This window comes from Neovison vison, chromosome 5 (genome assembly GCF_020171115.1).
Source record: "Neovison vison isolate M4711 chromosome 5, ASM_NN_V1, whole genome shotgun sequence".
In the NCBI taxonomy this organism is placed as follows: Eukaryota; Metazoa; Chordata; class Mammalia; order Carnivora; family Mustelidae; genus Neogale; species Neogale vison.
The window spans coordinates 127489302-127516669 of record NC_058095.1 but is presented as its reverse complement, the minus strand read 5'-3'; the positions used below and the strand labels follow the sequence as shown (position 1 = coordinate 127516669).

The window sequence follows — 27368 nt, the reverse complement described above, 5'->3', positions numbered from 1 at the left end:
TGCAGAGATAGTATGTTAAAAAGGAACTCACCTTTCTGAGAAGTTTTGTCTTGAAAAAGATTCTTTACCTGACCAAACTTGAGTCAGGCTCCTGAACTTTCTCCAAGGGTCATCTGTGCACTTCCTTAAAAAATTCAATTTTAGCAAGAATTGTGCTAAGTCAGCTTAACCAGAACCCCCACCCTTGGTATTTGATCACCCTCCATATCTGTCCAGATTCCTGGTCCTCCACTATTTCCCAGGTGATGTCTCATTACCTGGGCCTGTCCTGTTAGATTGGTTTAGCCAGAATCCCCATTACTCCTGATGTTTCCTCTTAGTAATTTCCCATGCACTGACCCCCATCCTTCTCCTTGGCTAAAAATTACCACTTGCACAAGCTGTATTTGGAATTGAGTCCAATATCTCTCCCACACTGTAAAATCCCATAGCAGTGGGACCTGTGCCTTTTGCAATGGTCCTGAATAAAGTCTGCCTTTGCATCCTTAACAAGTGTACTGAGTAATTTTCTCTTTGATAGTATCTGTGATCACTTAAGACTAAGTTGGTTATTAGAACTATATTTTGGAAGCTTTGATAAATACTGATTGGAATTAAATTTTTAAGAGCAGACTAAAGCAAATAATAAATAGTTCTGAAGGAAAAAGAGAACTGATCCGTGGATTCTGTGCAACTGGTTTAGAAGTGTTATCATCATTTTGTTATATTTCCTTCCAGAAACTTATATTAAAGAAATCCCATAGCCCACACATTATAGAAATTAAGAATTCAATGTGTGTGTGTGTGTGTGTGTGTGTGTATATATATATATTTTTTTTTTTTTTAAATCCTGATTTGAGGTCTGATGAATTCTTTGGAAATAAGCTGTTTAAATTATTTTCTGAAGTTAATATAGTCAGTTTAAATAATTTGTAGAGAAATAGGATGTGTGGATTTTTGCTTAAAAACTGTTCAATAGAATTTTAAAACCCACAGGACTACACTCTATTTGCTTAATAATATATCTTAACTTTTCTGCAATTTGAACTACATATGCATTGAATTAATGTGTTTTTAAAAATAATCAAATAAATAAATAAATAAATAGAAAAAATAGTAAAAAAAAGCCCCCAAAACTGGCATGACAGTTTTGAACATTCAGGAATTATATAATATTTCCTTGCTTGAATTCATATGGTAGTTTGTAGAGATAGCTGCTTGATGTTTAAAAGCATTTTCTCCCTTAATCCTCAACCAAATAAAATGATAAATTCTGACACTCTGGTAATTTGCATAACAATTGGCCACAAAGAGTAATTCATTAATATTCAATGAAGTTCTAATTTGCACAATGCCTGCAGCAATATGTAAACTTCATTTTGCTTTAAGATGGAAATTTGTTATAGTGCAAATATTGTAAGTATAATTTTATTAATCAGTCCCAATGAGCATTTGATTCTGTGACCTTGACAATGTCTATACTTTTTTCCTAGAACACACAGACAAATGGAAATTGAGGTCACTGCATTTTCTTCTGGTTGCTACTTAGTTACACATAGTTCTAGATAACACACTACAGTGCAAGAAACCCTCATTATTCAAAAGAAAACTAATGTCATTGGTTAACCTTCTCCCCCACCCTAAAAATCAGGGTTATTTTCAGTCACTTCATTAATTTAATCAAGTAGTATTTGTTGATTCTCTGTTATTTTCCAGGCAACTTATGAGATGCTGGAGATACAAATTTGCTTTGGTCTTCTAGAGTTTTCAGACTACACATTTTGAATCAAGAAGGATGCTTTTGCTGTGAAATAGGAATGGAGATGATGTAAATGCATTTTGAACTAAATAATAATAATAATAAGTCAATATTTATTGAGTGCTTATAAAGTACCAACCACTATTCTAAGTGCTTGACATGTGTTATAAATAACACTATTCTAAGTGCTTGACATATATTACAAATAAATAGTTTGTATGTATTATAAATAAATAGTTTATTTATAAATAGTTTGTTTAATTTTCACAACCACTTAAGGAAGTGCATATCACTATTATCCCATTTTAAGTAAGAAAAATAGGGAATAGTAAGGTTGTTAAATATGTTTATACAAAGAGCAGTTTGACCTACATTGTGATTTAAAGTTGAAGTTTAATTTCTACCAAGATTGTCTGGTTAGATTTAAACGTACCAAGAAATTTAATCAAAATTAATATGCAGGTAATGCATCTTACTGACTGAAACCTTACTGTCAAAATCTTTAGATCAGAAAAGTACTTTTCTTTTATTCATTTGAAATGCATCTTTACCCTGTCCTGTCTAGGCACTGAAGATTTATTGGTCAGTAAAACAAATAAACCTTGCACCTAAGGTGCTTATATGAGGGTGTTGGAGACAAATGATAAACAAGTAAATATATGCATAATATACACTCAGGAAGTGGTAAGAAGAACAAAGCAGAGGCCCCTTAGTGGCTCAGTCAGTTAAACACGTGGACTCTTGGTTTCAGCTCAGGTCATGATCTGTGGTCTTGAAATGGAGTGGCCTGGTTGGGCTCCAAGCTCAGTGGAGAGTCTGCTGAAGTTTTTCTCTCTCTCTCTCTCTCTCTCTCCCTCTGCCTGTCCCCGCATGTGCGCACTCTCTCTCTCTCTCAAATAAATGAATCTTAAAAACAAAACAAAACAAAAAACACAAAGCAGTATAGGTGATTGACAGTGTGGGTTGGATAAGGTTAAGTTGTAGTTTGAGTAGTTAGAAATTGCTTAGTTGAACAATGACTTGAATGACAGATAAATGAGGATAAATTCAACAATGTGGAGGAAAGTACTTCAGGAAGAAGGAATAGACCCTAGGGAAAACAAAGGAGATTGGTTTTATGGAGGAAAAGATCAAAGGGTTGAACTGAGTGTATTATAGTGTCAGAGATTGCAACTGGTGAACAACATTGTAACTCAGTGACCATGGAAAATAGTTTGGATTTTATTCTAAATATAATAAGAAATGAATGGAGATTTTGAGGAAGGAAATCAAGTACTATGGATTATGATTTTAAAAGATGCCTCTGACTCCTGTATAGAAAACAGGCTCTAAGGCACTGGAAGGGAAGCAGCTAAGTTAGATAAGTTAGAAATTCCTGTTCCAATCCAGGTGACTGGGGCCAGGGTGGTATAGAAGCTGTGGGATATGGTCAGATTCAGGGAAGATTTAAATGACTGAGCCAACAAAACTTTATTTTGGGCAGGAGTTTTAAAGCTGTCACTGAGATTGATAAACATCCAAATTTCAGGCAGACTCATACGTGTTCCATTTTTTTAGCTGGTTTCTTTTTTGTTGTTTTTTAAGATTTTATTTATCTATTTGACAGAGAGAGAGAGAGTGAGAGGGAAACAAGCAGGGGGAGTGGAAGAGGCAGAACCAGGTTTCCCACTGAGCAGGGAGCCTGATGCAGGGCTAGATCTCAGGACCCCAAGATTATGATCTGAGCCAAAGGCAGCCGCTTAACGTCTGAGCCACCCAGACTCCCCTGGTTTCTGGTATAGTGGGTTGACATTTAAAAGAAGATAGAGTTTTGGGGTACTTGTGTGGTGCAGTTGATTAAGCAGCTAACTCTTGGTTTCAGCCAAGATCTCACGACTCTGAGATCATGCCCCATGTGAGGCTCTGCACTGAGTGAGGAGTCTGCTTGAGATTCTCTCTGCCTCTTCCTCTGCCCCTCCTGCTAGTGCTCTCTTGCTCAAAAATAAAATAAATACATCTTTAAAAAAATGAAAGAAGGTAGTTTTTATTTTAATTATTATGTTCAGTTAGCCAACATGAGTACATCATTAGTTTTTGACATAGTGTTTAATAATTCATGAGTTGCATATAACACCCAGTGGTCATTACAATATGTGTCTTCCTTAATATCCTCACCCCCCACATGCCCCTTCTGTAACCTTCAGTCTGTTTCTGAGTCCAGAGTCTCTCCTGGTTTGTCTTCTCTGATTTCTTTCTATTCAGTTTTCCCTCCTGTCCCCTGTGGTCCTCTGCACTATTCCTCATGTTCCACATAGGAGTGAAGCCATATGATAATTGTCTTTCTCTGCTTGACTTATTTCACTTAGCATGATCCCCTCCAGTCCCATCCATGTCAATGCAAATGATGGGTATTCATCCTTTCTGATGGCTAAGTTATATTCAATTGCATATATGTACCACATCTTCTTTATCCATTCATCTGTTGAAGGACACCTTGGCTCCTTCCACAGTTTGGCTATTGTGGACATTACTGCTATGAACGTTGGGGTACATGTGCCCCTTCTTTTTACTACATCTGTTTCTTTGGGATAAATACCTAGTAGTGAAGTTGCTGGGTTGTAGGGTAGCTCTATTTTTAATGTTTTGAGGAACCTCCATAGTGTTTCCAGAGTCGCTGCATCAGCTTGTATTCCCACCAACAGTGTAAGAGAGTTCCCCCTTCTCCACTTCCTCTCCAACATTAGTCATTTCCTGTCTTGGTAATTTTTGCCATTCTAACTGGTAGGGTTAATGAAAGTTATGATGAAAGATAATTTAAAATCATTGATTGTTCCTCATCATAAGTCAGTGGTTGTATTAAAGGAAAATTAGGAGCAGACAAAATATAGTCATTCCTTATTACCTGAGAATAAATTATAAGTGACATAAATACTGGTCTTTATATTTCTTAACTGATAATTACTGAATATTGCTATATATTAAGGGAAAATAATTTTATTACATATTGAACACCTTCCTAGTAAAGTCAATCATATGTTCATAGGTGACTCCTCAGGGTTATAAGTTCTTGGTGATAATATATACTCCAATGCAGCAAGATTCCACCCCCAGCTTTATTGAGGTGTAATAGACAAATAAAATTGTAATATATTTAAAATGTATAAGGTAATGAGTTATATACATATACATTGTGAAAGGTTTCCCACAATCATGTTAACATATCCATCACCTCAAATATTATATCTTTTTTATTTTTAGTGAGAACTCTTAAGATCCATTCTCTTAGCAAATTTCAATTATATAATACAGTACTATCAATTATAGTCACCAGGTGCACTCTACATTAGACACTTAGAATCTATTCATCTTAAAATTGAAAATTTTTACCCTTTAGTCAGCCTCTCCTCATTTTCTCCACCTCCTAGCCCCTTGCAACCACCAACCTACTCTGTTTTATGATTTGGACTGTTTTAGATTCCACATATAAGTAGGGTTGCATATACAGTATTTGGCTGTCAGACTTAACTTCATTTAACATCATATCCTCATCTTGTTGCAAATGGCCAAGATTTTCTTCATTTTAAGGCTGAACTACACACACACACACACACACACACACACACACCCCTCTCTTTCTATATAAAAATAATCATATTTTCTTTATTCACTCCTTTATTCACAGATACCTAAGTTGTTTCCATGTGTTGGCTATTATAAATAATGTTGCAATGAACATAGTGGTGAAAGTCTCTCTTCAAAATCAGGATTTCAATTTCTTTGGGCATATCTTGGGGGGATTACTAAATAATATAGTAGCTCTGTTTTTAAATTTTTTTTATTTTAAATTTTGAGTGCATAGTGACTGCACCAATATACATTCCCACCAACAGTGTACAAGGGTTCCCTTTCCTTCACATCCTCATCATTTGTTATCACTTATCTTTTTGTGAATAGCTATTCTAACAGATATGAGATGATATCTCATTGTAGTTTTGATCTGAAATGCAGTAAGATTTCTTAAGTAATTTTAATAGTGCCCAGTCTCTACTTTGCAAACCATATGCCCTTGGCATGATGTGTGTAATGACGGGCTCTTCATAGTAGGATAACTGCTGGTCTTTATTCAGTCAGTGTGCTTACCTTTTTGACCATTTGATTGTGTAGATGATCTCTTGTGCTTTGTACCTTGGAAAAGAGCAATATGTGGATGTAGATCCAGGGATTCGAGATAAGAAAGGAGTTTAAACCATGTAGTAAAATGTGGTTATGATTGTATGAGAGAAAGCATGGTAAAATATTCTCTTTAAAAATAAGAAGGGGACACCTGGGTGGCTCAGTCAGTTAAGGATCTGCCATTGATTTCAGATCATGATCTTGGGGTCTTGGGATATAGCCCCGCTCCCTGCTCAGCGGAGGTGGGGTTTACTTCTCTTCTCGTGCCCTTTCCTCCTCTCATGCTCACGTTCCCTCAAATAAATAAAATCCAAACAAAACAAATAAATAAATAAAGAGGAACAGGAATTCAAATAATTTGGAACCTTTTTTTTTTTTTTTTTTGCATCTTTATACTGCACCCTAAATCAGTCATTTCTGGTTGAAAGCACCTTCTTTGGAAAGAAAATACTGTGGGTCAAAGATTGTGTTTGATCTTAGGAAGTTGACTGAATGAAGACTATACTTTCAGGGATCATTTCTATAGTTTGTTACTATAGGAAGTTGACTGAATGAATGAATGAAGCAGCCCTGAGGTCTGAGGTTCCTTTTCAGCCGTCAACCAAGTTCTATTAGGTAAAACTCTCCTTCAGAATAACTGCCTCTACTGGCAAGAGATCATTTCACCTACGTCCGCCTTTATACAAATCCAGAGGAAATCAAACTTTCTCTTTCTAATTTTGATGGGCAAACTATTGTCCTGAGAACACTTGTGCCTGCTATTAGAAATGCTTACCACTCCAGAGAAGAAAGGAAGACGAAAGGATGAGAAAATGGGTAGAGACTCTCCTAAAGGAGCATTTGGCTCTAGAGATTTACTGACCAGGAAAAAGTAATCATTTTAATTATTAAATCAAAAAGTAATAGAATATTAGAATAGAAATTGTGGTTATGTCATATTTAGAACATACTTCGAAGAGAGGGTCATACATTTCATAGAACTGCATTTGTGTTAGTAAAGAATTTAGTGAATATTTAATTTAACACTAGCAAATGGAAAAATAAGAAAAAAAGACTTATTTCCAAGAATTACTTCCTTCTTCCTCTTGCTGTTCATTCTCCTCCTCCTCCTCGTTTTTTTCTCTCCTCCCTTCTTTTCTCCTCCTTCCTTTCATCCCATAAACAAAACAAAACATTGAATGATCTCTGTGTGTATGGGCTGAGAACACCACATTGTAACCAGCTATGATTGGTAGATGAGGCTAAAGAGAAAGATGCCAGCTAAACTGGGAAAAGACATTAATAACCCAGCTGAGAGTTACAATCTCCTGTTCCTGTCTATACACAATGATGCTCCTTATTTAAAAAAAAAATACCATTTGTGTTTATTTTAGCATGTGTATTCTTTAAATACAATCACATGGGGGAATTTCATATAAAAGGAAGAAAGTCGTGTCATATGGAGAGGGTTCAATGTTATGTTATTTTGTCAGAAATAATCGTATATGTTTTATTCACATTGACATATGTACCCACTTAGTGATGCCTTCATTTACCATGTGTGCAAAATTGTTTTTGAAAATTATGATTGACATCGTTTACTTAGAGTTTTCATTAGTAGAGGACTAATATTTTACATTCTGCCATTACTTTATTCTTTAATAAATTTGAAGTAGCCAAAGATTAACTTTTATGATTCAGAAAGCCATGTCACTATGGCCAAGGGCTAAATTCTAATTCGAAACCTATGCACATTTGGATTATGGGTTAAAAATTCATTTTAAATAAATATGTATCATTATCATCTTGCATTTTTAATGACTTCTTATACCACTTTCCCCAAGAAATCCAAATATGGGTATGTTGAATGTCTTTAAACCAATACAATGGGCACCTGCGTGGCTCAGTGGGTTAGGAGTCTGCCTTCCCCTTGGGTCATGATCTCAGGGTCCTGGGATCGAGCCCCGTATCAGGCTCTCTGCTCAGCAGGGAGCCTGCTTCCCCCCACTCTCTGCCTGCTTCTCTGCCTACTTGTGCTCTCTCTCTCTGTCAAATAAATAAATAAAATCTTTTAAAAAATAAATAAATAAACCAATACAACACAATAGCCGGGGGCACTAGAAAAATTGAAGCAGTGCTTATTTTGAGAGTAAAATCCCAATCAACAGATCCCTTAACCTATGCAATAGAGTCTTAATTACTTTATGTAGCATAGAATTATACCCTCAATTGTTCTTTGTTTTCATCCTTGGCTATTTCTGTCTCAACATATGAATTAGCTATACAGAATTTCTTGAAATTCCTTTATGAAACCTTATTATTTCATCACTTTAAGTCTCTGCACTTTTTATGTTTTTTGCACAGAGTTTTCTTCTCCACTACCTGCCTTTTAAAGTCTTGCTCTAGCACAAAAATGAAAATTTTCCTTCTCTTTATAGCTTTGCCTAACATTCTCCTACTTATCCTACTGGGCCAATTATTATCTCTCTCTCCCTCTCTCTCTTTTTTTAAGATTCATTTACTTACTTTGGGGGGGGAGTAGAGGGAGAGAATTTTCAAGCAGGCTTCCTCCTGAGCATGGAGCTTGATAGGCGACTCGATCCTGGGACCCAAGAGATCAAGACCTGACCTGAAACCAAGATTTGGATGCCCATCTGACCAAGCCACCCAGGCGCCTCTATTCTCTTCTTGAATCTTAATGTACTTTGATTGGCTTTTATGATAATATTTTATTATCAATAATACAAATGTAGTATGATTATATATCCATATGTCTGTCTCCCTAGACTTTGTGCTTCTTGAAGGCAAGAACTATTTTATTCATCATATTTATAAAGTGTGTAGTAGAAGCTCAGTAAATATTTGTTGAATGAATTAATTCCCTTGAACAAAATTATATTCTCAGTAATACTATTCATTTGCTCAGTTTATTATTTATGTCTACTTTCTATAAGGATCACCGAGTTATATTTGCCTTATATTATTGTCACCCAGAACTAAAAAATAGTTTTACCTTCTTTTTCAAACTAGAGAAGGAGAGTTGTTTGAGAAAGCTGCTGTTGTCTGCAGTAGACTGGGCTACTGCTTAAGTGATTGTCACTAATTGAAGAAAGGAGACTAATGGTTACAAGCAATACCACTGCAATAATGAGAACATTACATTGACATTATCATGTCGTGCCTTGGTAGGCTCACATGTTTTGCATACAAGGGGCTGCAACATTACTCTTCTCCAGCTTCTTTGCACATTAAAAAATGCCACAATGCTATAGTAAATGCGGAGCTGGCTAAGAAATAATCTTCCTTCACGCATATTCAAATGGATCAGAGTAGTCACGATATATAAGTGCTTGCCAACTTCAGATGAAAGCCTGAAGTTCCCCATAAGCCAACGGCTAGAAATAAGTGGTAGAAGAATGCCCCCAAAGAATCGCCCTAATTGTCATAGAAATATCATATTGCAGTGAAAGCCTAAACTATTTCTTTTGTTGAATAAATCACTGATTAACCTAATACTGCCTGTTAAAAGGGAGAGGGGGAAGAGTTTGCAGACAGCAATTCTAGACATTCCTGGGCAACAGTTACTGCTTCCCAGAGGAGAGAAGAGCCGAATCATTCCAAAAACAATGAGCAAGCACACAAACAAATCAGTGGGGAAAGCAAGAGGATACAGCAGAATTCACTGTTTGTAGTAACAAAGGGATGCTGTTTTATAGCCACAGTAAAAGTTCAGTTGTAGAACAAAATGAGCACAAACATTCTTCCTTGTAATGAACTGCTTTAAATTGACAGCATTATCATGTTTTGCCATCTTTGCAAAAACATTTTTATTAGCTTGATTGGTAATGAGTAAACAGATCCCACTTCCTTTTCCCTATCATTTGAATATGAAGAATGCCTTATCTAGAAATAATGACAGGCGTGAAATTACAGGGGGCATAAAAACACCGCCTCTAAGGTGGAAACACTTCATACTACCAGTAAGGAAAGAGAGTAAATGAAGAAAGAATGAGAAAATATCACATTGCAATATTTTCCTCTAGTCAATATTGAGTAGAATTGTTTAACTGAAGGTATTTATAAATTATTTGTAGGGCACTTCTCCTGAAAGTGTAGGCAATAAATATTTGTTAATCATGTTATATACGTATACACAGTGTTATTTATTTTAGACTACAAAGAGAGAAATGATTGATACCATATTAAATAAGCCATTCAGAAACTTGATTATCATGTGCTGGTTAACTTTTAACACAATACTATCCTTTTTTCTTATTTCAGTCTATGCGTGTATGTGTGTGTGTGTTTGAGGTAATTCCATTTGTGAAACTACCTGATTAGTCTCCCTAGAACTGAAATCCAATTAGGATTCATTTACTTTAAATGTATTTATTAAAATATTTAGCTGTACCCTTTGAGTGTTTTAGGAAAGTGGAAGCAGAAAAAGGACCAAAAACGCTAATAATAGTGCCAAGACTTTTATACAGTTTCATTGCTTAATCAAGAACTTTACATTGCAGTATACACACAGGATGAAAAAGCAAGTTAACAGGTTGCAATACAGTATTGACAGCAGGAGAGTTAAGGTCAAGCAAAGTTGAATGGCAACATTACTGCTAGCCATTCTTCCTTGTAGATCTGAACTTAATCCACAGAGATTGTTAAAGCCTCAGGTGGAGGCTGGGTGATAATGGTGGCTGTTATCCTAAGGAACAGATGGTAGAGTGAGTGACACCTATAAATGTGCAGGCTGTGTTGCTTCAGTGACAAGATGCTAAACCCTTCTGGCACTGAAGTAAAAAGACAGGTGTCTTGACACAAAAAGAGGTATTGAAACTATGCCTCTAGCCATGTATAACAGTGAAGCCAATTCTTCAAGCCTAAGTAACTGAAAATCTAAATTGGGGTGTATTAGTATGGGTAGATTGCTCGTGGATCTTCCCCATTAATGTTTCTTCCTTTCTTCTTTCCTTCTTCCTTCCCTCCCTCATTCCCTTGCCTGCCCCTTCCTCCTTTCCTTCCTTCCTTGGAGACTCATTACCTTTCATCCAATAGTAAGTTAGGGAGTTGGAATTAGGAAGTTAGGAATTGCACTCTGAATTTCTGATTTTAATGGGTTCATGCGTTTATGTGAATAGCCTTTATTTCTTATTTACAAGACAAATAAAATAGCAAACACAGTTTTTCTTTCTTAGGATTATACATGACAGTGGAATTCTTCAGTTACCTCTGTGTTTCCTTTAAGTGTAGTATGAAGTTAATCACGTATACATATACTGTTTATTATAATTGTAATTAGCAATGCCAAGTTTAGAGATTCATGTGGCCAACAGGGAAACCACAATAGTGTAAAAACCAATTTAATGAATGTACTTACTTTAAATTCCATTATCACTTCAACAGATTACTTGTTTTAAAAGGTATTAAAGCTAATAACATTTAATCTACTTGCTTGAATGTAGCAGCATTTTTTGGGGGAAGCCAATGAAAATAAAGCTTCAATAATCAAGTACAACAGATGTTAAAGTTTTCAACACAATTCTTTCTTAAAGAAATTAGGTTCTAATAGCCAACTTGTTATACTCTCTTTTTCTTCCCTTGGATTTTAAATGATATAGTCATATATTTTTCTACAAAGAGAGATAAATCTGATGGGACAGTAAACCATTTCATAATGCTCCAATTAAGTGTTTGGGCACTAGTAATAAATAAATAAAGACATTACAAATGTTGAAAGACAACATGAGGATTGTTTAGATATATTTCAGTGAGGTGTTAATATGAGTGAATGGTATCACTAGATTCAATGTAGTAGTGGTATTTAAAATTAATTATATCTTGGGCCCTACTTTTTCCAACCTGCAAAATCAATGACTTATCTAGAGTAGCATTAAAATTCTTTTCTAGCTCTATTATTCTAAACTGTATCTTCTTAAAAGAAATTTTCTTTTCATCTATCCACAGCAAAATTAATTCACTACACTCACTTTTGCAGTGAATATAATATTTGATGAAAGATTATAGGTAAATGTATATCACTCTAGGCTTGAGGCATGCATACAGTCATGGTTAATTAACAGTAAATCAGTAGAGTCCAAGTTCTCTGAAGGTGATTATCTGGTACATGATAGAGATTCACAGACTATATGTAGGGCCAGGTTCCAGGTCTTCTGACTGTCATATGACAATGTATTTTAAAATACCATGTTGCTTATTTATTTTGCATAATACATGTTCAATATTGTAAAATTGTTAAATAGGTATCAAAAGCCAATTTTAACTTTTTTGTTTATTTTTTGTTTCACAAATATGGTAATGAAATCCACCATGATGATGAAATCCAACCAAGAGGAAATACTATTTTTTGATCACTGTTGAAATTATTTTTACACTATTTTAGTGATTCTCTTTTTAACATTTTAGATACCAATATACTCTATGTAACTATCTTAAGTATTCTAATTTAGTGTTTGATTTGCTTTGTCATTCTACTTTTTTTTTCCCAATTTATTTATTTTCAGAAAAACAGTATTCATTATTTTTTCACCACACCCAGTGCTCCATGCAAGCTGTGCCCTCTATAATACCCACCACCTGGTACCCCAACCTCCCACCCCCCCCGCCACTTCAAACCCCTCAGACTGTTTTTCAGAGTCCATAGTCTCTCATGGTTCACCTCCCCTTCCAATTTACTCATTCTACTCTTAAGTGCAAAATCCACGAACATATTATTGAAAAAAATTTCGATCACAAAACTAAGTTTATACATGTTTATAAATATTACATGTAGGAAATATGTGTATATAAATATATGTAACACATATACAACACAGATATGTGACCTATATATGCATATACACATATACATGTATATGCATGACGTGTGTGTTTTGTTGGTGTGTATATATATATGCGTGTGCATCCAGTCAATTTAATGGTTGGAAACTTTCAAAGGTAACCTATTATAATGCAATAAATTATCATGGGCTTTGGTTTTATAATGAGCCACATGTACATGGCCTGTTTCCTCTTAACTGCATAGAACTAATTTGTATACATGTGTTATATATTTAATAAAAGCTTAGGTTCACATAATTTGAGCTAGTATGTCTTTGTAATAATATATCCCCAGCTATTTACATTAATACAGTCAGTTTCCTACTATTGAGAAATTCTTCATGACCCTGGAATAAATCCTGAAGGTGATAGACTGACAAATAAGAAAAAAATATTTTCAATGACTGCATTATATAAAACCACACAAATATGCCTTTTATAGACCCTTGGAGTTTTGTGAAGTGAAATTTGCAAAGTGCTCTGGTGTAGCAAAGTAAGCATTCTAAATAAGAAATTATTGATTTCCACTGTAAAATTCATAACCTGGGTCTTTAAGAGTCTTAGAATAAGTATCTATTGACTTTGGGTCAACAAATTTTGGGGGACATAACTCATTATATTTGGGTGGTAATTGATACCCTATAATATTTATATTGTAGGAAAGTCCACATGTTAGGGGAAGAGTAAAGATAGTGTGGTTTATATATGTTTAGAAAGCTATTACAGCAAAATATTATTGTATGGAGTGCATGTTAATCTCAAAATCTTTACAGTCCTGCAGAGTTAGTCATTTTAACATTGCCAACAGCCTAAATTTATTTCACTGAAGGGTTTACCAGCATAGCATTGTAATGAGCTCTCTTTTAAACATATACTTAATTATTTTTATAGAACAGTGCCCAAATTGTAATATATTGACTACTGCTTCACAAATTCAAAACATGTAATAATTGTCAAACATTAAATTCTCTGTGTGTTATGACTCACCAACCTTGATTTTGCTGTACTTATTTAAAATGTATTAATTTCCCAATGTGTTTATGTGCAAAGCCTTGCTCTCGCATTATTGCAGATTAACAGAGCTACAATAGAAAGTGAAGTCATTCCACCTACTCTGGCAATAAATCCGCTGCGTGGTGAAAGATGATAGCTAACCTTACACAATAGGGTCTATCTTGCTACAGGCTCAGAGCTAAGAATTTGCATAGTGATAGTAAATTGCCTGTTTAGAAATTGTCTCACATTTGAGCATTAACTTTCCTGCATTATGTTTGATTGATTATTTATTGAAATGTAACTCCCACAGAGAACTTACATTGACTGGCTAAGATAAAATACAATTTTAAAAACAGCTTAGGTGATTAGATTCCTGAATGACATGAGATTTCTTCTTTAATCCTGTATAAAGTTTCAGAGATTAAAAATATGGCTGAAGGTTTCTGGCTGTGTGGAAGAATACTGTTTGAAGCTGTATATGAGATTGGGCCTCAAATAGGAAATAGTGATATCTGATACACGGGACAGGTGGCATTACATACCATTTGGTTAAGAATAGAATTTTCAATAGATACTGATAGGAGAGTTGGTTATTCATTTGAATAAAAACATTAAATAGGTCCCTGGCTCACACTATACACAAAGATCAATCCCAGATGCATTAACCAAATATGTAAGGAAAAATAAGTAAATTTTAAAAGTCAATATAGAAATATATCTCTGCATGCGGAAATATCTTTTAAAACAGACAAAAGATTATATACCATGCAGAAAAAGGCTAATCAACTCAAGTACAATTAATAAGAAACTCTTTGTGAAGTTACCAAAAAAAAATGAATGAAATCAAACCATTAACTGGGACATATTTTCCACTTATTTAATCTATGAAACCTATGAGTGATTACTATGCATGGTATATAATGAACTCTCATGAATCAATAAGGAAAAAAAGCCAGTAATCCATGGAGAAACAATTGGCAAAATAATTTTGTGGAAGAGAAAGAATTGAAACGATATATGTATGAGATGATATCTCACCTTGTTAACTACGAGGGAAATGCTAATAAACCTATAGTGAAATATCACTTCACACCTCTCAGATTGAAAAAAAAAAAATTAAAAGTCTCAGAATACCAAATTGTCTGTATGTGACTTCAGTGGAATTCCTATTCATTGTGGAAACAAAAATTGGAAGAGCCACTTTAATGACAGATTAACATGACCTAGTAAATATCCTGCAATCCAGCTATTTTGCTACAAAATAGTCTCCCTGAAAATAATCTTGGATGCTAAAGTATTCTAGACTTCACTATTACTCAAAATTAACAGGCTTCTTTACTAAAGAATAGACACATCTGCCTGTTGTTCACTTTTTTACTTATTAATTAACAAATATTTATTAAACACATATGCTAGATGTTGTTCTAGATGTGGAGGATATAGCAGCAAACAACACCGACAAAAATTCTGTCCTCATGGAGGTTATGTTTTATGAGGAAGAGCCAGATAATAAACAAAAGAAGCAAATAAATTATATTTATATGGAATACTAGAAGATGGTAACTGTTAGCAAGACTAATAAAACCGAAAAGAGGGATAGAGTGCTGGCATTAAGTTGCAATCGTTTTGTTGTTGTTGTTGTTGTTTGTTTGTTTGTTTGTTTTAATTTACTTGAGAGAGACAGAGCAGGAGTCAGAGAGAGAACTCATGGGTTCATGGGGGCGGGGCGGGGGTGTGGAACAGACTCCCCTCTGAGGAGGGAGCCAGACGCAGGACTTGATCCTAGGATCTCAGGTTCATGACCTGAAGCAAAGGCAGTTGCTTAACCGACTGAGCCACCCAGGTGCCCCAGGAAGTTGCAGTCTTCTATTTTGCTTTACTAATAGAGAATATAGAGCTAGGGAAACATGTATTCCATTTTGGATTCTGGAAGTGCTTCAGTTGGTCTGGAAGTAGATGCTAGGTTGGGAGCAAAAAACTTCCTAACTGAAAAAGAATCACTGTGGGTAAATTAATGCCTTACTATGTGGAGACTGTTTTGATAAGCTGGAGGTAAAAATTTAAGTTTGTCCAATTGCCAAGGAAGAATCATTTCAGTATGCCTCGACCAGCAGGCACTGGTCGAAATAGAAATTCTTGTAATGTTAATGGCCTGGCTAATAGGAACCATAAGCCACCTAAGAGATTGCCTTGAGTTGGAAGACTGCTAGTTAAGGGTCTGGACTACTGAATCAGATAAACATTTATACATATCTCAGCTTTGCCAGATGCTATCCACCTGAAAATAAGCAAGTTCTTCAGGGTTGGAATTACCCATGATCCATAGGGACTTTATAAGGATTAAATTGGACAACATCGATCAATGTCTCCCTTCAGACCCCTGACACATGGAAAGCACTCCTAAATGGGAGGTGTTGGTTGTTGTAATTGTTGCTTGGGTGTTTAGGATTGCTTAGTCTTCCTGGTGAAGGCCAGGAAACAAAGAAGAACAGCAATTTTTAAAGCCCAATGGATTTGTAAAGAACCAAGGGAATTCTGGATGCGTTCCTCAGAGTGGAATTCTTATCTCTAGAAAACTCTGCCATATTCTATGATGGCAGGAAACAGAGTAGACCAAACAGGGAGGACAGAAGTACAATAAATATAGTTTGCTGGGGGTTTTTTTGCTTTACTTGTTTTGATTTTTCCTTAGAGCCTTTAAGATATTGACTTGAAGCCTAGGGAGAAACAAACTCTGTTTCTTTTTGTACCCTGGGAGATAATAGACTGAAATTTCAGCCTGAAATTCAGAGTGGGAAGTCTGTGAGCCAACAAGCAATTCCAAAACTTAATATTAGAACAACAGGGAGATGCTTAATGTGCCAGGCATTATTAAATGACTTTACAAATGCTATTCAATTTAATAGTCATATTCTATGACATATATATTATTACTATTATTACAGATGAGGAAGGCAACAGTCAAATAAATCATGTAATTTACCCAAGGTTGCCAAACAGTAACTTTTTTTTTTTTTTTTAAGAGAGAGATCACAAGTAGGCAGAGAGGCAGGCAGAGAGAGAAGGGGAAGCAAGCTCCCCACCAAGCAGAGAGCCTGATGCAGGGCTCGATCCCAGGACCCTGGGATCATGACCTGAACCGAAGGCAGAGGCTTTAACCCACTGAGCCACCCAGGCACCCCCAAACAGTAACATTTTAAAAGGATTTAAACCAAGTGTATGTGTCTCTTGCCCATGCCATCTCCCTGACTGCTTCAGCCAGGAATTGAAATGAAAAACGAACAAACAAAAAACAAAACCAAAAAAAGACACAAGAAACCAAGGTTGGGTATTTCCAAGGTCTGTATCTTTAAATTTTGAAAGAATCTCTCTTTTTAAAAAGTGGTTAATTTCCCTAACATGTTTTCTTATCAAAGACTTTAATATGGTGCATTGGTAATATAGAATGTGTGTGTTGTCCTTTGTCAGTAAGGTTTTACAGCACTGGGTCCCTAAAAGACTGGGGAAAATGTTCTCACCAGGTGTGAGAAACACTGGGTTACAGTTCAAAAGCATTATTTAAAATAAATAAGGAAGTAATTACAAATTTAGCTTTTTCTCAACATTTACCTTTTAACAGACTTGACTTTGGAAAAATTTATTAATACAAGTACGACATATAAACTATTCTGTGTTCTTTACTGAGTGTCTGCTGCTCCAACCTTGTATGTCAAAGATACTAGTTTAAGAGACAAGAATTACACCAAACAACACTGAATGTAGTTGAGTCGTGCAACTGACTACACACACACACACACACACACACACACACACACACTCACATACACAAAAGGGACAGACCTTATCACTTTGATGGCACAATATTGTAGACTAGAAACCTATAATTTATTTTACTTCCCACCTAAATTTAGTTTAAACATGGCTTAGGAAGTCAGATAAATATTATCTTGATTTGCTTTTTTATTTTGTTTTGTTTGGTTTTTGTTTTGTTTGGTTTGGTTTTATTTGCTTTTGAGAATCTGTTGCCATCATCTGTGTTGTCTTCTTTATCCTTCTTAATGTATTGCTTAGACATCTCATGTAACAGACCATTGGTTGTGTTTTTTTTTTTCTCTCTCCTTAATATACATGTCAAAGTCTTTCCCTTATGTTTCATTTTTGAAAAAATTAATCAAGTTTAAATTTTCTCCACATGAAGAACTTTATTGTTTGTTTACTGTCTTAATTGTCAGTCAGGGTTTCCAATTTGAATCATTCAGCTATTTGCTACCTTTAAATCATGTTTACCCAAATGGGATTTTCCCTAATTAACGCTAGCCCTACTTTCTGGAAGGATAGGACAGTTGAAGGAGGTTGGTTGTTGTCTCTGGTAGTCCATAGGAATAAACTGGATGATTTAGGCTGCACGTAATCGAACCCCCTGGTCCAAACAGAACTTTTTTTAAAAAATAAGAGAATGTGTACTTCTCTTAAGTATCTGGATGCAGTCAGATTAATGACTTAATCATGTCAGGGAGAAATCCAGAACTTCTGCATTCTGCTGTCTAGCCTCGGGGTCATTCTAGTTCTCATGTTTGCGAGATGATGCAAGTGGCAGTTTGAACAGTCTGCAGGAGTCCGTAAAGCCTCTGCCCCAAATGTGGAACCTTCTCCTTTGATCCTGTTGACCAGTTTATAAAATGGTTCTAATCCTTGGTCAGGAGCGGTCACCAGGACAGTACCACATGGCTGGTTCTCATGATTATATACTTTCTGGAGCTTGGCATGTGCCCAGCTGTTCTTGATGCATGTGGCTGTATGTAGCAGAGGTAGACACCTCAAAAGATACCAATGTTCTATAATTAGTGGAGAGGAAGAAATGGATATTAACCATTCAGTCAACTGACCCACTGGGGCTAATTAGCTGTGTGACCAGGAAAACATTGATTAAGCTCTCAGAGCAATATGAATATAGAGATTAAAACTATTTCATAAGGAACTAAGAAATCAAATAAGATAAAATGGCATGAAGTGATAATATAATTTGTGGGCAATTCTCTGTTGTCAAAACTGTTACATAGTTGTATTAGAACAGTCTTATGTTCATATGACTGTTGTAAAATGTGAAAATTGATCATTGCTGTCTCCCCCTAATTTCTATGAACTAGATAAATAACATTCTCAAGTAGTTAATTTTTTTTTTTTTTCTTTGTAAGGAACTGTGGAACCTCCACAATAATCAGCGAGCTAGAGTCATGACACAGGATGACTCACACAGGTGCTGTTCAGTGATGTCCCTCAACTGAGGAAAATGGTGAAATAGTGAATTAATAGTCCATTTTACCAGAAACCTTCTATTGGGTGACAGAATAAGAGGATGTAGATCAGAATGATAGACGCGCAGATATGTCACCTTGATATTACTGATATCCTGTCAATTATCAATAGAAAGTAATTTTCTGAAGCAGAAGAAAACTAATGACACCATTCCTGCCTTGACAGATATGTTTCCTGAGGTAAATGGTTCTAGAAAAACCCTACCTTTCCCATATTAAAAACCAAAAGAAATCTATTAATCAAATAAATGCAAATTAAATCAAAAGTATTATCAGTCAAATGAAAAAATAACTTATCTATTTGGGCAAAGTCTCAGTGAAAGAGACTAAAATGATGTAGCCTTCAAAGAGATCAGTTTGAAGATATTCATCACAATAATATTAAAAACACTCATGCTTTTGGATTCAAAGTTATACTCACCAGTCTTCCAAAGGCACAGTTGATGCAGATGGACTTATTAACTTGTTATCATGCTGTATTTTGGTAAAGTATTAAGCAGACCTAACAATATCTAATGATAGATATTTAATGTCATGGCTAATAAAGCCATTCATAAAATAAAATAACAATATCCAATGAAGATATTTAATGTCATGGCTAATAAAGTTAAGTGAACAAAACAAATATAAAAAAAATGCTGTTAGTGCCATCCCATGTGTCATCTCTTAAGGAAAAAAATACAATAATAATTAGTATTTCTAATGCATTTTAGAAGTTTAAGTTTCAATAATAGTGGAATTACTAAACCAGAGTTTCAGCATTGAGAGTACAGGAAAAGATAGTTTTCAGAAGATCCCTTCTAAGGTTTAGAAAAACTATTAAGGTAGATGCTCATTACTTAGAGATTACATATAGTTTATGGAAGTATAGACATCATAATTATGATTTTCCTTTTGGAAATAGTATTAGGATGTATTGACATCAGAAATATGTTTCAACTGTCCTTTGTATATAAAGATGCTATTGGTAATCTAAATGTTTTACATTACAAAGTATATGTTAGACTTTTATTTTTTAATACAACATTTGTAGAGATACTGATAGAAGAGTTTTAAACTTACAAGTTTTGGGAAAAATTCCCAGGTGAGTTAAAATAAGAACATGACTTTTACATTAGTAAAGCTCTATCAATAAGGCTTAGTTTCAGTTGCTTGTCATAGAAAAACACAGAATGTATTAAGGTTTATTTATCTGCGTATAAATTAGGTCTGGAGATGGTTGGTCCTAGGTTTCTGCATTGCTTGCTGGTGTGCTCAGAGACCTGCCACAACATCCTGGCATCTGGCTTCCATTCTCAAGTTCATCACAGATCCTAGAAGGTTAGGGCTGCATTCCTTCATTCCAGGTAACTGGAAGGACAAAGGGAAGAAAATGGGTGAAGCTAATCTCTTTTACAGAAGATTTCCCACATGTCTCACGCATTTCTGCTGATATCCCATTGGCTCAAATTTACGTGCTGGGTGGTATATGGATGCAAGGGGCATTGGCAGATTTTTTTTTTTAATGTGTGGTGGCACTGTGCTTGCTAAACATTACAATACTACCACTAAGGTGGAAGACAAGAATAACTCTTGGAGTAGGCATTCAGCAGCTATTTCTACATAATTAAGTTTCTACTATCAATGTTTGCGATACCACTGTCCTTTCCTTAATGAAATTTCTATTTAATCTAAACTGTTTATGAAATTCTTCTCAATTATATAATCCCATTTTACCATCTTGAAATCAGAGATTTATCCTGTTATGTTTCAGCCCTTAGATGAAATTAAATCATATTCATCGATACAGCAATCATTAAAAATGAATTTAAAAAGAATATCTATGCAATCTTGCATGCAGTTTGATAATACTCAAGATATTTCAATTCTGCTGTGTTGTACCTAAAGTAAGTCAGAAAATATATAGGAATAAAAGGACTGATAACTTTTAGAGGAAAGAATGTAGTATGTCTAATGAAAACATTACACATTACTAAGAAATATAGCACTATGATTATCTCCTTCATTTTGTTTCTTCATTCAGTACTGTGCTTTTGGGGGGGCATTATGTTTTCTATTTCTTTTTAAAATATATTAGAATGAATTAAAATAGTAACTGTTAAAAACTATGCATGTTTTTGGTAAACATACAGTTTCTATTTTGGTACTAGGCAATGTTTATTAGTTTCACTTAGATTTATTCCATTTCTTTCACTGTGTTTGACATTGTTCATGATATATCTGTTAGTATGGCACTTTTGAAAGAAACTGCTGTGCTCATGTTCTGGACAAAAGTAGAATCTGTGTGTTGTGTTTGTTTTTGTTTTGTTTTGTTTTGTTTTTTTGCCAAGTGACCTTGTCCCTGATAGTTGCAGCATTTAGAGTTTAGCCAGTAAGCTTTGAGCCATGGCAGAGAATGACAAGATGAGCAAGGACAACCAGATTCCCTCTCGAAGAAATGTGTGTTATAAAATAAAGAGAGAATTGACTGAGACCCCTGGGAACACACACACACACACACACACACACAAAAATCACAATCGGAGAGAGGCTGGAGGACAGCCCTCTGGAATCAGGTAATGGCCAAAGCTGAGGGAAACAAGGAATAAAGCGGGGCAGGAGTGGAGAAAACATGGGCTAGAGAGAAAAGCCAGAGTTAGCATGCAGAGAAAAATAGAAACCCATGGAGTGATTAAGACCATGTATGTGTCTCTTCAGAGAGTTAAATGGCCTTTGGAGCTGCTTTGATTCTAGTACAGACCAGCCCTGCTGCTTTAGAAAAAGTTTCTTTTCTTGCAATGGGAAGAACAAAGCTAAAACACATAAATGTGAAATTGTTTAGATTAATTTACGTTAAATGAGCTATAGCTGTATAGTGGGTCATTAATTTAAATATATTAATAATATCCATTATGATTTGACAGAGAAGAAAGCTTATTTATCTGACTGAAGTTATGTGTAATTACCTCTTGCAGGACACACTCCCCTATTTAAGATATTGTCTCTGAGTAGATTCTGGAATACTGCTGTCTAATAGAAATATAATGTGAGCCACAAATACAAGCCACACATGCAACTTAAAATTTTCTAGTAGCTGTATTAGCAAACATAAAAAGAAATGGGGGAAATGAACTTTAATCATTAACTGAATAATTAATATTAATGATATGTTTCCTTTAATCCCATATATCTAAAACATTCTCACTTCAACATGAAATCACTGTGAAAAAAATCAATCCAATATATTATATTTCTATTTAAATATAATGTGTATTTTACATTTCAAGCAGATCTCTGTTTGAACTAATCACATTTCTCACATTTCAGCTACTCAATAGCCACATGGGGTGACTGGCTACTGTATTGGGCAGCCAGATTCTAGAGATTACCATGACTGATTTCACTGGCCTCTAGTCCCCTTCAAAATAAATGAATCAGCTGGCTGACAGCCATCTCTCATAAACTCTTCTTGTTTTTTCTAGTTCTTTTATTAACTAGGAAATAATTTGTAATCTGTGCTTATGCCGATATAATTATTTCTAGTTCCTAATTCATAGGAGATAGGAATTTTCCATTTCATAAATAGAGAGAATATATCGCCTTAAGAACAATTGCAGTAGATAGTGGTGGCGGGGGGGCGAGGAGGGCTTGGAGAATAGGAATAGGAGGGAGGAGGAACACCCAAAGCAAGATGTTGTAAGGTTAAGAATGTGAGATGTAATGATGGGACCGTGAGATACGATGTAGTGCAAGATGTTAATTCTTAGAAAATGGCAAAAGATTAAAATACCAAGTTCTGAATACAGAAAGTTTAATATATTGAGATTTACTTGAACGGAAGAAAGAAAATACCATATCTCTTTACTGATTCTTTTCCATGAAGGGAAGAAGCTCATCATAAAGAAGTACAGGTGTTTGTGGCAAATTATCAGATTGTGTGCAGATGCTGTTGGTTGTTTGAGACCTAGATGCAGCCATTTCATCTGAAACTCATTATTGTGTAACTTATTTTATCGAAATAGCTTAAGAGATCACTAAAATAAGTTCATAACTTATATACTAGTTTCATGATTAAAATATTGCTTTTATAATTATATTTCAGATCAGGCAGAATTTTAAAAATCCAAACCCCTGAAACACTCTTTAAAATACACGAATTCATATGTTTTGCCATTTTGGCATGTGACTGAAACGACTTAGTCCTTCCTGGGCCAAAAAATATCTCATATGAAACCTGAGAATATGTTAACCTAGTGTGTACTTTTATATTTTTCTTCCCAAATATGTTTCTTTTCCTGCCAAGGACAAAATATAAGTGCTGAGCTAATCCAATCTTGAGAGATCAAGCCCCTACTAATTATAATTTCCTATGCTGATTTTTAATTCCTTTGTAATATCAGTAACAGTTTTAACACCTTGTCAGGCATTCAGGAACTTCCATCTGTGCTGTATAGTGTATTCATGAAATAAACCCATCTGTACAGCTGATTAAAAGTTGGATTAAATCCATGTTTTGACTTTGCCCTGGAAGAGGTGAATCCTAGTGCAGTTGTTGCTGTTAAGGGCAGAATGTGGAATGACTGAATGTATAGAGGTAACAGAACCGAAAGTCATTTTCTGTTTGTTTGTTAGTTAATTTTAATATTATCTAAATTTAAATAAAATCAAATAATACTTCAAGTAAGTGTGATAATTCGACTGAATAGCATTATTTCTTGTCATGATTCCTTTGTAGTCAAAAACATATCTATAACAAGACCTACCCAATTTTATGCTACTTAATACAGGCTACATCATATGAGCTATTTTGGGGAAATTACACTTACAAATTATATTATTATTATGAATATTATGTTGTTATTATTATACGATATTTCAATAATAAATTCTCTTGAAATGCCTCGCTTTCTGTCATTCTTTAGCATGGGCTGAAATTCCAACATTATGGCTTCATGCCATTGCCTCAGTTAATGTTTTATTGTCCTTTTAAACTGCATGTGTTATGGTAAAAAGAAAAAGAAATTTTTAATTTATTCAGTCAGTCGAAAAATATTTTGAGTACTTAGTATATGGTAGGTATTGTTTTATGCACTGAAAATAAAGCACTGAGCTGAACAAAAATCATTTGTTTTCCTAAGACTTATATTCTATTGTGAGGAGAACTAAGAAATAAATAAGTTTTATATAGATTATCTATAAAAAAATATATATATAATGTTAAATGTATTGACTAGTATATAGAGGGTGTGGGGAATCAGTTTTAAATAGAATGGTTTTAAGTATCATTGAAAAAAGATCTGTTCAGTGAGGATCCTGAGAAAGAGAGCAAGCTGGCCATGTGGGGATCTAGTCAGAGGAAATATCCCAGTTCCTAAGTCAGGAGAGTACCTGGTGTGCTTGAGGAACAGCAGAAGGCATGCAGTCAGGATTTGAGCCTGGGGGTTGGCAACCAGAGTGTACTCTCTTCCATACTCTGCATGGCCTCACATGGTCGTGTTTAAAGTAGAAAGACACAGATGCTGTTCCTACTGAAATATAAAATTGTATCTTTAGGAAATACAATTTTAAAAATAAAATGTAAAACAAAGGAGAGGTTTGCTTTTATGCACAAGCTTTCTAAATTGAAATATTGCTCAAGGTGAAGGGAAATGTAAAAATAGAATTACACTGTACAATTATGAATAAACCCAGGGAGTGATCAGCAGAAAAGTGAGTGCATCATAGGGAGCTCTCTAACAAACTACTACTCTGATACTATGAAATATTGATAGAATAAAATGGAAGTGAACCAAAGATAAATAAAAAAGAATAACATAATTTGTAAAAATGATGTTCTTACACTCAATATGTGGAAATGTCAAGGAATTTAGAAGTGATTTAACCTATGTTGTAAATAAGATAAACAAGGTGAGGTTTACCACCTAAGGTTAATGTTAACAGAAGAGAGCACACAAGGAATAATAGAGTATTGCTGGCTATATTACTGCATTAAACACACACACACACATACACACACACAAAACACTGACAGGACTGAGTTTGAATCCCAGCTTGGTCAATTAGTAGTTCTTAGACTCAAGACATAATATTTAAGTTTTTGAATTCAGCTTCCTAATTGGCTTGTTAAATATGTGTGGTTTAGAGACGCCTGGGTGGCTCAGTTGGTTGGGCAGCTGCCTTCGGCTCAGGTCATGATCCTGGCGTCCTGGGATCGAGTCCCACATCGGGCTCCTTGCTCGGCAGGGAGCCTGCTTCTCCCTCTGCCTCTGCCTGCCTCTCTGTCTGCCTGTGCTCGCTCGCTCTCCCTCTCTCTCTGACAAGTAAATAAATAAAATCTTTTAAAAAAATGTGTGGTTTAGAATTATGTGAAATAATATTTCAGAGCACTTATCACAGTTCTGGGCACATAGACAATAACTGTGGGGCAATTCCTGTGTAATTACCTCTTCAGTAATCTGTTTAATCAACTCAGTAATAAACATTACGTAGAAGTCCACCGTGACAGGCGTCATGGCAGGTCAAACATAGAAGACGCACTATTCCTGCCATCTGGGAAGAATGGCGTATAACTAATTATCTGCAATATGAAGGAACATATTTTAAAATTGAGGTAAAATATACAGTCTAAACCTGGAAGCCAGAGTAAATACTTCCACAGCTGTTACTGGAGATGATATTGAAGAGAAAAAAAAAAAAAAAAAAGCCTTGGTCTGGGCTGCTATACCCAAACTATTGTAGACTGGGGAGCTTATACCTAACAGCCTTTTGTTTCTCAAAGTTCCAGAATCTGGGAAGTCCAAGAACAAGGTGCCAGCCAATTCAGTGTCTGGTGAGAGCCCATCTCCTGGTTCATAGACAGCATTTTTTTCACCATGTCTTCACATAGTGGAAGGGACAAGGGAGCTCTCTGGTTCTCTTTTATAAGGGCACTAATACCATTCATGAGAGCTCCACTTCCAAATACCATCATGTTGAGGCTTAGGTTTCAACACATGAATTCTGGGGGGACAGAAACATTCAGCCTATAACCAAAGACTCATAGGAAGAATTTTGAAATGGAATTTGGTCATGAAATTTCAGAGAATAAGAACAGCAAAATCTTAAACAATGTAGAGTGTGCAGCAAGACTTGAGATAAAAACAGAACCATTAACAGGGGCCTTTGATTGGGTAGATTAATGAACCACCTTGTAACACAGGGGAACTCAGGCCTGACTTTAGGGAAGCCTTGGTTTACTGTCTTACCAAGGATTCGTTTCCACTGAAGTAGAATTCCTGTGAAATAGCCAAGCATCCTTAAATCCAGGTTACTATGTCCTGGTTTAGCCCATATACAGCCACTTGCTTAATTATTTACATAGCCTGATTTCATTCTCAGAAATGTCCAATTCTGGGATGATAAATTATATGGACTACTCTACCCAAGTCTGAGAGCTAACATTAGGCATTTTGCAAAGGTGAAGTGATTTAATTTTACCACATACATACCGTTTCCTGAGACACTGATAAATCTCTTTATTCCACTTCTTAGTCTTTAAAAGTGATCCTTTTTGAAAAGCAAACAAATGTTAGGTCATTTTTGAAAGAAACGCTGCATTAGTTCATAATCCATAAATCAAAGCTGCTCACGTAAAAGGATCTTCCTTTTATAAAGCATCAGCAGTAATCAGCATAAAAAATGGTAACTTAATCATATATACAGAATTCGATCATTATAAAGGATTTCAATGTCATGTACTTAGAAAATGATACCAAAATTAAATCAGGTGAAGAAAGGTAATAAGCTAGTTGATGGTAAAAAGGAAAATTTTCCAAGCTAGCCAAGTACCCATACTTGAGCAGATAAAACAAAGCTGTCTGTTTGAAGATGAGTGGATATGAACATTGGCTAAAAGTTAGGAGGACATGGATAATTGTAATTATACACAATAGAATTATTACCCACTGAGTACTGATTTTGCTTGAATGTAGGCCACTTCAATGCTTAGGTGATAATAACAATACGTCATTTAGAGTATTGTAAATCACCTCAAGGGATCAGTATGAAAACTCTAGGGTGAACAATGCCCAAGTGTTGGTACCTTGATGAAGCACAATAAATACATCAGCTTCTTTTATAGAATGAGTAGGACTAAAATATAAGCAGAGTGCGTTATGTTTGGCATGACATCCTCAATCTGTCCATTTTATATGCCTTGGAAATATGTTAAATATCTTCTTTAAAATTTGCTGATGCGTTCTCCCCAGAGTGAAAAGCTAGTGGATGAGCAGGGGGGAAAAAAAAAGAGAGACTCCATCACTTCAACCATCTTTCTGCATGGGGAAAACCATCTGTTTGGGAGCTGCCTTCTTCCTCTCATCACAGAAGCAGAC

At 35.2% G+C, this 27368-nt stretch overlaps 1 protein-coding gene and 1 pseudogene across 7 annotated transcripts in view; both read left to right on the top strand.

Annotated features, from left to right (window-relative positions):
- PCDH9 (protocadherin 9) overlaps window positions 1-27368 on the top strand; it is an 895458-nt gene that overhangs the window by 431386 nt on the left and 436704 nt on the right. The window lies entirely within an intron of this gene.
- Window positions 6386-6474, top strand: LOC122907955 (annotated as a pseudogene).